The sequence below is a fragment of the Lepisosteus platostomus genome, chromosome 16, assembly GCF_059453375.1.
Source record: "Lepisosteus platostomus isolate fLepPlt1 chromosome 16, fLepPlt1.hap1, whole genome shotgun sequence".
NCBI lineage: Eukaryota > Metazoa > Chordata > Actinopteri > Semionotiformes > Lepisosteidae > Lepisosteus > Lepisosteus platostomus.
Window position 1 is genome coordinate 19,712,184 of NC_142626.1, and position 10,680 is coordinate 19,722,863.

Below are 10,680 nucleotides of genomic sequence, written 5' to 3' on the forward strand. Positions count from 1 at the left end.
CAACTCAGCTCCTCCACCGACTGTGTCCTGTGTCTTTATCTTCACCCTCAGCACCTGCAGGAGGTCCCAGCTGCAGCAGTGCAGTTGCTGTGCAGTCCTGCTGAGGGAGGTTTTTGTACGGGTGTGTAACACTGTGTGTACAGACCACTAGTAGATTGAGCCAGACAATAATAATCTGCTGTATCTTCAGCAGTGCAGTCTTCAGCCTGTGTCAGAGTGCAGTCAGTCCCAAATCCACTGTCACTGAAACATTCTGGGATCCCAGTCTGACAGGTAGTTGCTGCATAGATCAGGAATTTATGAGTTTATGAGACGGCATAGGCTTCATCATGGCTTCCTGACCTACTGAGTCCAGGGCTCGGAGCGCCTGGCCTCATTACTGTTTTTATCCTCCTGGTTCTCTGTCCCTGTTCCTGTTCCAGATCCCGTTCTGGTTTTAATGTTGTCTGTCTCGGATTGGATCTCCTGGCTCCTGGACCCTGGACTTTGTCCCGGTTTCCCCTTTGGACTACCTTAGGCTCGCCCGCGCCACTCCCCCTAAGGACCAGATCACAGCTGTCATGCCCCCCTGTCTGTCATCCCGTCCTGCTCCTGCTGTGTTTCCCTTGAAGTCTTATTCCAGTCACTTCCGGATTATAGCGTCTGCATAGGGTCCAAAATACGCACTACTCGGGAGTCAGGACCAGCTCCCATGACAATTTGACGACTTTTAGAAACCAATCAAACATATTAATTTACAGTCTCACGCAGGAATTACAAATACACAGAATACAGTTTATTGATACAGTGTAATCAATACATGCATAAAAAACAACAAGCGTAACAAAATACATCTGAGAAATGATCTGCTGTGATATGAATGACTGATTACAAAGGGATTATAAAGAAAAGAGTTAATAATTTCAGAGTTAAAATATGCAGCGATTATAGCTCATAGGTTATATCAGTCTCGTAAGACTAAATCATATTCATATTCTCAGACACAAGTAAATATGCATTAACTATCATGAACTAAACATCAAATGTGTGTTTGGAATAATAGCACACCTCTTGAGAATTATGATGTGAATAATGAAATTTTACTTTGGTCTTTAAAAGCAGTTTGTGCACAGTTTTTCCTCTAGGGGTCTGCAAGGTAGTCAAAAGGGGAACTTAGGTCATTCCGTGCTATAGTTTTTGTTCATAGTGTAGCGGCGAGGCTTAATAATAAGGCAGAATTAAGTGTTTCTGAGCTTCCCAAATGAGGCCCCATTTCTCTGTTCATCTCTGTGGTGCAGCCACAGAGAGACTATTCATGCAGGGTGATTTAAGGTCCTAGGACAGCTCCCAAAGGGGGATGCACTTAGCTAAGCCTGGCTATCATGATCAATGGTCATCCATTGGCGCCTATCTGTCTAGGGAGTGCCAGATGGACATCTGGACTGCATTCCTAAGTATCAGGAGTAAGTGACTCATATCTCACCTTGATCAACCAATCAGGGACTGGTAGGGCCGAGTAACCCACGTGGGACTCTGATGCCCATGGAACTTTCAGCCAATCAATGAGCTGAAGTTCCTCCAGGTAAAAACAGGCAACACAGAGAGCCTGAGAGATTCAGATTCAGTAAGATTCAGTAAGATTCTGGAGAGGATTCTGTGGACTGTTCTAAAGGGAATTCAAAGGAGAATTCCAGGGCAGGACGGCCCAGGAGCAGAAGGCTCCCAAGGGCAGGACATTCTCATAGCGCGCCTCCTGACCATCCTGAGACTCAGCCCGGACAACCACGGAACGGCCAGTGTGTCCGAGTGCCAGAACTTTCCTTTGTTCTAAGAGTCTAGAGTGGAGGTTGCCAGAGAGTAACCAGCAGCAGGCCTCGTGAACAGGTCGGAACTGTGGACAGCTGAATCACTATTCAGAACTAGCTCTTCATCAGGAACGAACCGGTCCTCTTCCTGACTTGCTGGGACCCACAGTCATCTTTTCTCCTGTGCACAAACTTTGCTAGTTAAAGCCAACAGTGAACATCAGCAGCGCACCGTCGCAAGCCGCACAGCACAGCCTGGCACCGAGCCAGAGAGCGCGGATTGGACAGCAACAGCCTGCAACTGTTTCTTTGTGCCCGCAGGAGATCTGAATCCCCAGAAATTGGATGAATATTAAACTTCACTGCATTACAGCTCGAGAATTCAATTGTTATCCCAACCAGTTGATATCAATTTAATTCCTAAGAGTTATGTACTTGTTTTGAGTATCTGATGTAGAAGTTACAGTGCCTTGCGAAAGTATTCGGCCCCCTTGAACTTTTCAACCTTTTGCCACATTTCAGGCTTCAAACATAAAGATATACATTTTTTATTTTATGTGAAGAATCACCAACAAGTGGGACACAATTGTGAAGTGGAACGAAATCTATTGGATTTTTGAAACTTTTTTAACTAATAAAAAAATGAAAAGTGGGGCGTGCAAAATTATTCGGCCCCTTTACTTTCAGTGCAGCAAACTCACTCCAGAAGTTCAGCGAGGATCTCTGAATGATCCAATGTTGTCCTAAATGACTGATGGTGATAAATAGAATCCACCTGTGTGTAATCAAGTCTCTGTATAAATGCACCTGCTCTGTGATAGTCTCAAGGTTCTGTTGAAAGCGCAGAGAGCATCATGAAGACCAAGGAACACACCAGGCAGGTCCGTAATACTGTTGTGGAGAAGTTTAAAGCCGGATTTGGATACAAAAAGATTTCCCAAGCTTCAAACATCCCAAGGAGCACTGTGCAAGCGATCATCTTGAAATGGAAGGAGTATCAGACCACTGCAAATCTACCAAGACCTGGCCGTCCCTCTAAACTTTCAGCTCAGACAAGGAGAAGACTGATCAGAGATGCAGCCAAGAGGCCCATGATCACTCTGGATGAACTGCAGAGAACTACAGCTGAGGTGGGAGAGTCTGTCCATAGGACAACAATCAGTCTTACACTGCACAAATCTGGCCTTTATGGAAGAGTGGCAAGAAGAAAGCCATTTCTCAAAGATATCCATAAAAAGTCTCGTCTAAAGTTTGCCACAAGCCACCTGGGAGACACCCCAAACATGTGAAAGAAGGTGCTCTGGTCAGATGAAACCAAAATCGAACTTTTTGGCCACAATGCAAAACGATATGTTTGGCGTAAAAGCAACACAGCTCATCACCCTCAACACACCATCCCCACTGTCAAACATGGTGGTGGCAGCATCATGGTTTGGGCCTGCTTTTCTTCAGCAGGGACAGGGAAGATGGTTAAAATTGAGGGGAAGATGGATGCAGCCAAATACAGGACCATTCTGGATGAAAACCTGTTGGAGTCTGCAAAAGACCTGAAACTGGGACGGAGATTTATCTTCCAACAAGACAATGATCCCAAACATACAGCAAAATCTACAAAGGAATGGTTCACAAATAAACGTATCCAGGTGTTTGAATGGCCAAGTCAAAGTCCAGACCTGAATCCAATCGAGAATCTGTGGAAAGAGCTGAAAACTGCTGTTCACAAACGCTCTCCATCCAACCTCACTGAGCTCGAGCTGTTTTGCAAGGAAGAATGGGCAAGAATTTCAGTCTCTCGATGTGCAAAACTGATAGAGACATACCCCAAGCGACTTGCAGCTGTAATCGCAGCAAAAGGTGGCTCTACAAAGTATTAACGCAAGGGGGCCGAATAATTTTGCACGCCACACTTTTCATTTTTTTATTAGTTAAAAAAGTTTCAAAAATCCAATAGATTTCGTTCCACTTCACAATTGTGTCCCACTTGTTGGTGATTCTTCACATAAAATAAAAAATTTATATCTTTATGTTTGAAGCCTGAAATGTGGCAAAAGGTTGAAAAGTTCAAGGGGGCCGAATACTTTCGCAAGGCACTGTATAACCAAGTGCATTTACGAAACGGTCTTAATGAATAATATACTGAACGTATGTCCTCTTGATATATGTAACTCTTTGTAACTGACTGAATATATATCTTTTGTATTCTGATAACCCTCTCGATAAGATCTGTTAGGTTTATATGCATATTTTATGTATTAATAAATGTATCCTCGTGTATTAGTACCTGTGTGTGTGCGTTGTTTGAGTTATGTCGCATGGTTGGATTCTAAAGCCATCAAAAGAATCAATTTTGTGATTTACTGGTACAATTAATAATTGTCTCAGTAAATGCCCAAACCCTACAGAACTGGTGCCTTCAGAGAGCCACTAAAGTTACATATTTGGCGTCCCTGAACGGCTATGAAACATTACAAGAGTGTGCTTGGATATTCTGGATGTCGACAAAAAGAGTCTATCTGTCTAATTTTGTTGATTGTCGAAGATAACGTTGGGTTTACAAACAGAATATTTCTTCTGTTTCAGGAAGAATATCTTGGAATTCTGCACTTTACTGACACACTCTCTCAGCCTGGCTTCTCTGAGAAAAGTTTAAGACCTGACTCGGACTGCTTGCAGTCACATGGTTGAAAATTCAGTTTGCCAGTTTAGATGAAGAGATTGAGTCAGTGAGTTAACCAGCGGAAAATGACTTGAGTTATAGTTTTGTAGTATAGCATCACAAGTTGGTGATTGTCTGAGATGCCATCAGGTATACCGCTGGTGCCCACCTTACAGGTCACTCATTGGTGGATCTTCCTTTAGGTGATTGAACGTGCCCTGTGACTTTTAAGATCATATCCAGATGTACCTATGGCTCTCAACTAGACATCCAGGCATTAGCAGTGTACATCCATCATGGGAGTTTAGATCACCTCTGTTGTAGAAAGGATCGTTATCCAGAAGACAAACTCACCTCTCTTACACTCCCACATGTGAAGACCACCAGGTCATTCTGTGGTTGAGATCACAAGGAGAGGTCTCTTTAGCTACATCCCTGTGTATTTACACAGGCAGGCACCAGGCTAAATGGTCAAGGCACACAAAGATTATTAGAAATCTTTAATAGCACCTTAATTCTAATTATAAAAGGGATAGTTTCGGTCCTGAAATCTGATTGGTTGACATGCTTTTGAGCCGTGCTATATTCTCTGATATACGCACACCCTGGAAGGAATTTTGACTTTTTACAGTGTGATAAAGAAATATCAATACGCTGACTGATAAATAACGGTCAATCAAATCAATCCCATAGGCTTTTAAAGACTACATCTTAGCGTAGATAATAAAGCGTAGATAAAAAGCTTGGATCCTCAGGTATCTGATCTTCTTCTGTCTTTGTTGAGCTATTGAGGATCCTTATGATATTTTGTGCTCTCGTTGAATGATAGTGTCCGTTAGTTGAAATCATTTTCATTCTTAGAAATTATGATATGCAAGGGAGATTATGTATGTTATAATAGACATATGTTACGTCCCAGTGTGTGTTCTGTGTGTGTTTTTTCTGTTATGTCCACACTTCTGATCCTTGATTGTTCTCCCTTCCCCATTGACCAACCATCACACCACTGTTTCAATATGATGTCATCATCAATCAGCCCTCAGCCAATCAGAACTCATTATATTCACTATGTAGCGGCGAGGCTTATTAATAAGGCAGAATTAAGTGTTTCTGAGCTTTCCCAAATTAGGCCTCATTTCTCTGTTCATCTCTGTGGTGCAGCCACAGAGAAACCATGCAGGCTGATTTAGGGTTCCTTTGATAAAAGACAGCTCCCAAAGGGGGATGCACTTAGCTAAGCCTGGCTATCATGATCAATGGTCACCCATTGTAGCCTATCTGTCTAGGGAGTGCCAGTTGGACATCTGGACTGCATTCCTAAGTGTCAGGAGTAAGTGACTCATATCTCACCTTGATCAACCAATCAGGGACTGGTAGGGCCGAGTAACCCACGTGGGACTCTGATGCCCATGGAACTTTCAGCCAATCAATGAGCTGAAGTTCCTCCAGGTAAAAACAGGCAACACAGAGAGCCTGTGAGATTCAGAAGGGAGATTCAGTGAGATTCAGAAGAGATTCTGGAGAGGATTCTGTGGACAATTCTAAAGGGAATTCAAAGGAGAATTCCAGGGCAGGACGGCCCAGGAGCAGAAGGCTCCCAAGGGCAGGACATTCTCGCAGAGCGCCTCCTGACCATCCTGAGACTCAGCCCGGACAACCACGGAATGGCCAGTGTGTCCGAGTGCCAGAACTTTCCTTTGTTCTAAGAGTCTAGAGTGGAGGTTGCCAGAGAGTAACCAGCAGCAGGCCTCGTGAACAGGTTGGAACTGTGGACAGCTGAATTACTATTCAGAACTAGCTCTTCATCAGGAACGAACCGGTCCTCTTCCTGACTTGCTGGGACCCACAGTCATCTTTTTTCCTGTACACAAACTTTGCTAGTTAAAGCCAACAGTGAGCATCAGCAGCGCACCGTCGCAAGCCGCACAGCACAGCCTGGCACGGAGCCAGAGAGCGCGGATTGGACAGCAACAGCCTGCAACTGTTTCTTTGTGCCCGCAGGAGATCTGAATCCCCAAAGATTGGATGAGTATTCAACTTCAATGCATTACAGCTCGAGAATTCAATTATCCCAACCAGTTGATATCAATTTAATTCCTAAGAGTTATGTACTTGTTTTGAGTATCTGATGTAGAAGTTATAACCAAGTGCATTTACGAAACGGTCTTAATGAATGATATACTGAACGTATGTCCTCTTGATATATGTAACTCTTTGTAACTGACTGAATATATACCTTTTGTATTCTGATAACCCTCTCGATAAGATCTGTTAGGTTTATATGCATATTCTATGTATTAATAAATGTATCCTCGTGTATTAGTACCTGTGTGTGTGCGTTGGTTGAGTTATGTCGCATGGTTGGATTCTAAAGCCATCAAAAGAATCAACTTTGTGATTTACTGCTACAATTAATAATTGTCTCAGTAAATGCCCAAACCCAACAGAACTGGTGCCTTCAGAGAGCCACTATGATTACATATTTGGCGTCCCTGAGCCGGTTTTCTTACAACTATATAACATGGAGGCTTTCAGGAAGAAAAGGCTTTTCGTTTGACTTTGGTCCCGTTTGGTTTTGGTTATCGCTTCGCTTCGCTTCTGGTTATTGCTTCGGCTTTGTTTGTTGGTTTGTTTTGCTTTGTGTGTGTGTATTTTCGTATAGCTTCGGCTTTGTTGTTTTGTTGGTTTTTTTGTTAGTTTCTTTGTACTTTCGTTTGTTTGTGTGTTCATCCTTGTTTTGCCATTACCTTGCCCCAGTATTACATGTTCAACTTTTGTGTTCTTTTGTACCCTGCTCCTGTTGATTACTCTTGTTTTCCCTTATTTGTATTCCTGGTTCACTTGTTTTTTTGTGTGAACTTTTGTGTATAAGGTTAGTTTAGGTTGTTGGGGTACACTTTACACACTTAGTTGATTTTGTATTAGTACACTAGTTTAGTACGGGTGAGTGCCATTTGTCTTGTATGGTTTTGGGAGTCAGTGCAGGTTAGCTAGGGTGTTGAAGATGCCGAAGACCGTGTGTTTCGGGTTTTCTTTTGTAGTCAGATTAGCTTTCCCTCACTGTCCTAGCCAGCTCCATTTTGTTTGTTATTTTCTTTTCTTTGGCACCACTCTAGTTCCTTACCCTTGTTATCACGCTTCCTAGTCCCTCACCAAAACCCCCCTGCTTCCAAAAGAATTATCCTAAATGTTATACCCCTTTTCCCCTAGACACTTGGGCTCGTAACAACATAAAAACAAGAGTTTGCTACAGCGTTATTGGAAACCCAATTTTAATGACAAAGCACTGGAGTGATATCCTGGCGGTAGGCACTAAAACCAGCACAAGTGGGAGCACTCCCACAGCGAGAAATAAAATGCTTGACAAACTAGGGATTGGACAGTTTTTCAATGTTTGTACGATCAATGGAAATGTTCAAATAAATGTGCTAAAAAATAAACAAAAAAAAAGTTATTTATTCCTTTATCATATTGGCTAGCTAATGTCCTCTCTTTGCTAGTTAATGTTACTTATTGCTGTGTTTCTGCGTTGTGTAGTGTTGTGTCATACAAATGACAAAGTTCAGGTGTCTGTGAAGCAGAAGTCTCTTTATTTCATATGCATATGGAAGTCCGGCTTGCCACCACCGGACTTAAAAATAAGTAGCTAAAGATGATCTTTTATACCTTAAAACAAACAAGTTACTACAACACTTTCTGAACAAATGATAAGACAGCAACACATGCCAATTAATTATATCTAAGTTGCAGACTAGACAACAGTTAGTTCTTTTCATGTTCTGGGTGTACAGCCAGCTTACCAAATACATGCCCTTTATCTTACTGACCAAGGACAGGCAGCAGCTTTTTATATTTGTGTGCAAAGCTAACTTCAAGCCACTAGACTGCATAGTTTGCAAAAATACAAAAACAAAAAATGATATTATTACCTCACTTCCCAGGTGTCTCCCTAATCTCTTCAGTAGCAATGAGGGACTATATTCTCAGGCGGAGGAACGTAAACAGCTTAATTTTTGTGTTAAATATTTTTTTTTAAATTAAAATTCATTTTATACAGCAATCACATATTTGGGGACCGTTTTATAAAAGTAACAAGGTATTCGAGGTCTGTGCTATATCGTGGATATAGTCGCAGTTAAAATGTTTCTGGTGTTGTAACAGACAAATAAGTTCTGGATCCCGAGATGAAGTTTAAACAGATGAGTTTTATTGCATGCAAGAAACAATAAGACTGAAGTATTGTTCGAAATACAGGTACAAAACTTCCAGTTTATATAGCACTTTTCAGCCGCTTCTAACGTAGTTTGTTTCCATGGTAATGGGGAGAGGTCACGGTGTTCGGACAGTTCCCAGACTTTGACCACTCTTAATGGTCAGTTTTAGGTTTCCTTCGTTGGGGGGGATTCCTAGCTGGCATCTGGAATCCTTATCAGTTACCCCCTTTCCTGCCATAACTTAAAGCCTGGAATGTCTTTTGTCACAAGAAGTCCAGTCCTTGTGCAGAAAGAAATCAGTTAACCCCTTCTTCACATCTTATACCTTTCTTAACCAGTATAGCATGGCCTCACATGCCTTATTGCTTAAGTGAAAAAATAGGCCTTGTCATTACAAGGGTATAGTTTGCAAGGTGCGGCAGAAGAATAAGAAAGACTAATTTGAGGAAATAGTGTTTGTGAGGTCAGGTGGCCACAAACTGTTGTTTCCATCATAATCCCCACAGCCTATGGATCATGTGGTGTCAGTGAAGGGATGGAGGTCTCTGGGAGACAGAGGTAGTCATTGTAGTAAAAGGTGGTGCCATTCCATGACTGCAGGAACAGGAGCCAGGTGGTGTCCAGGTTGATCTGATGGTGCAATGTTAAAAAAATAAGGTCAAGTATTTGAGCAAATTGAAGATGAGATTGAAGGATGGAGAGTAGATCACCAAGGAGGGATAAACAAGAAATCATCATCCATCATGGTCACATTCAAAGGATTTAGGCAGTGCCAGGGTGATTCCCTGAACAGGACAAGAATAACATTATACTTTTCTGAACACTTAATTAATCTCCTTGAAACATCAATTTCTGGGTTACCAAGCCATGGCGCTTGTATTGGGGGTGGATGTTGGACATCCCTGTTTCAAACCATGGTTTGATTTTTCCCTAAACCCTCTCTCCCCAATTTTCAAATCTTCACCTCTGGGTGCCAGTGGAGCTTCACTTTCTACTTTCTTGTCTCGAGAAGATGAATCGATGGGACAAACAAGTTCCTGCTCCCTATTTACTTTTCTGAGTTTCATGAAGCAATAAACAAGCAACTTATTTTTTTAAATTTAGATTTTCCCAAATTTACTTTTTTTTCAAATTTTATTCTGATTTTATTCTGTCTTTTCAAGACACAGATGTTCAATGCTTATTGCCATATACCTGACCTGAATCATCTCTGAGGGTTTGTTGGGGTGCAGACTGTGGGATAGAAAGAACCCAGAAACAAAAGGATGTTTTGTAAAGTGAATCTCACCTTTCATTTAATTTAATTCATTCATCAATTAAATTTTTTGAGCAACTGTTGTCTAACTGCCCCAGAGCTGGTTCTCATATTTGTCACCACATGACACAGTATGGCTACAGTAGTGCTCATAGAACCACAAATATTTTTAAAATCCCTCCAAACATACACAACAGGATCAATAAGAAGGACTTTGAGAATAAAATAACACCAAAGGCCCAGGTTGAACACAATGTATTCACACTCATACTTTTCCATGATAATTATGGATAATTTCTAAATCCTTAGCTTTACACCCACTGCATAGTCATTAATATGATCTCTTTAATGTAAAGGACTATGCTATGAGACTGATTAACTCGTCCAAAATATGCATGTATTGGAATTATAGCTGGTGATCTGTACCCCTTACAGTACAGGGGGTTAAAAGTCAATGATTAGCAAGGGTTAGGGTAAGATACACTATTAATCTTCAGTATTAATATTTTTAAGTTTATTCGATTATCACAGTGTGAGGAACATTTCCAGCACCTGTTTGTACAAGTAAATACACAGCACCAGTGCTACAGTGCCTGTAATCCCACTCTAAGCACAGCTGTAACATTGACTGAAGATGAGGATTAAGAAGAGTTTCTACTACTGCTACCACTACTCCAGGTATTCCCTGATCTATAAAACATATTTTAGTAAAAGATGCCAAAATTAATTGATATAATTACACACATCATTCTTAAATATACAGATGCAGCC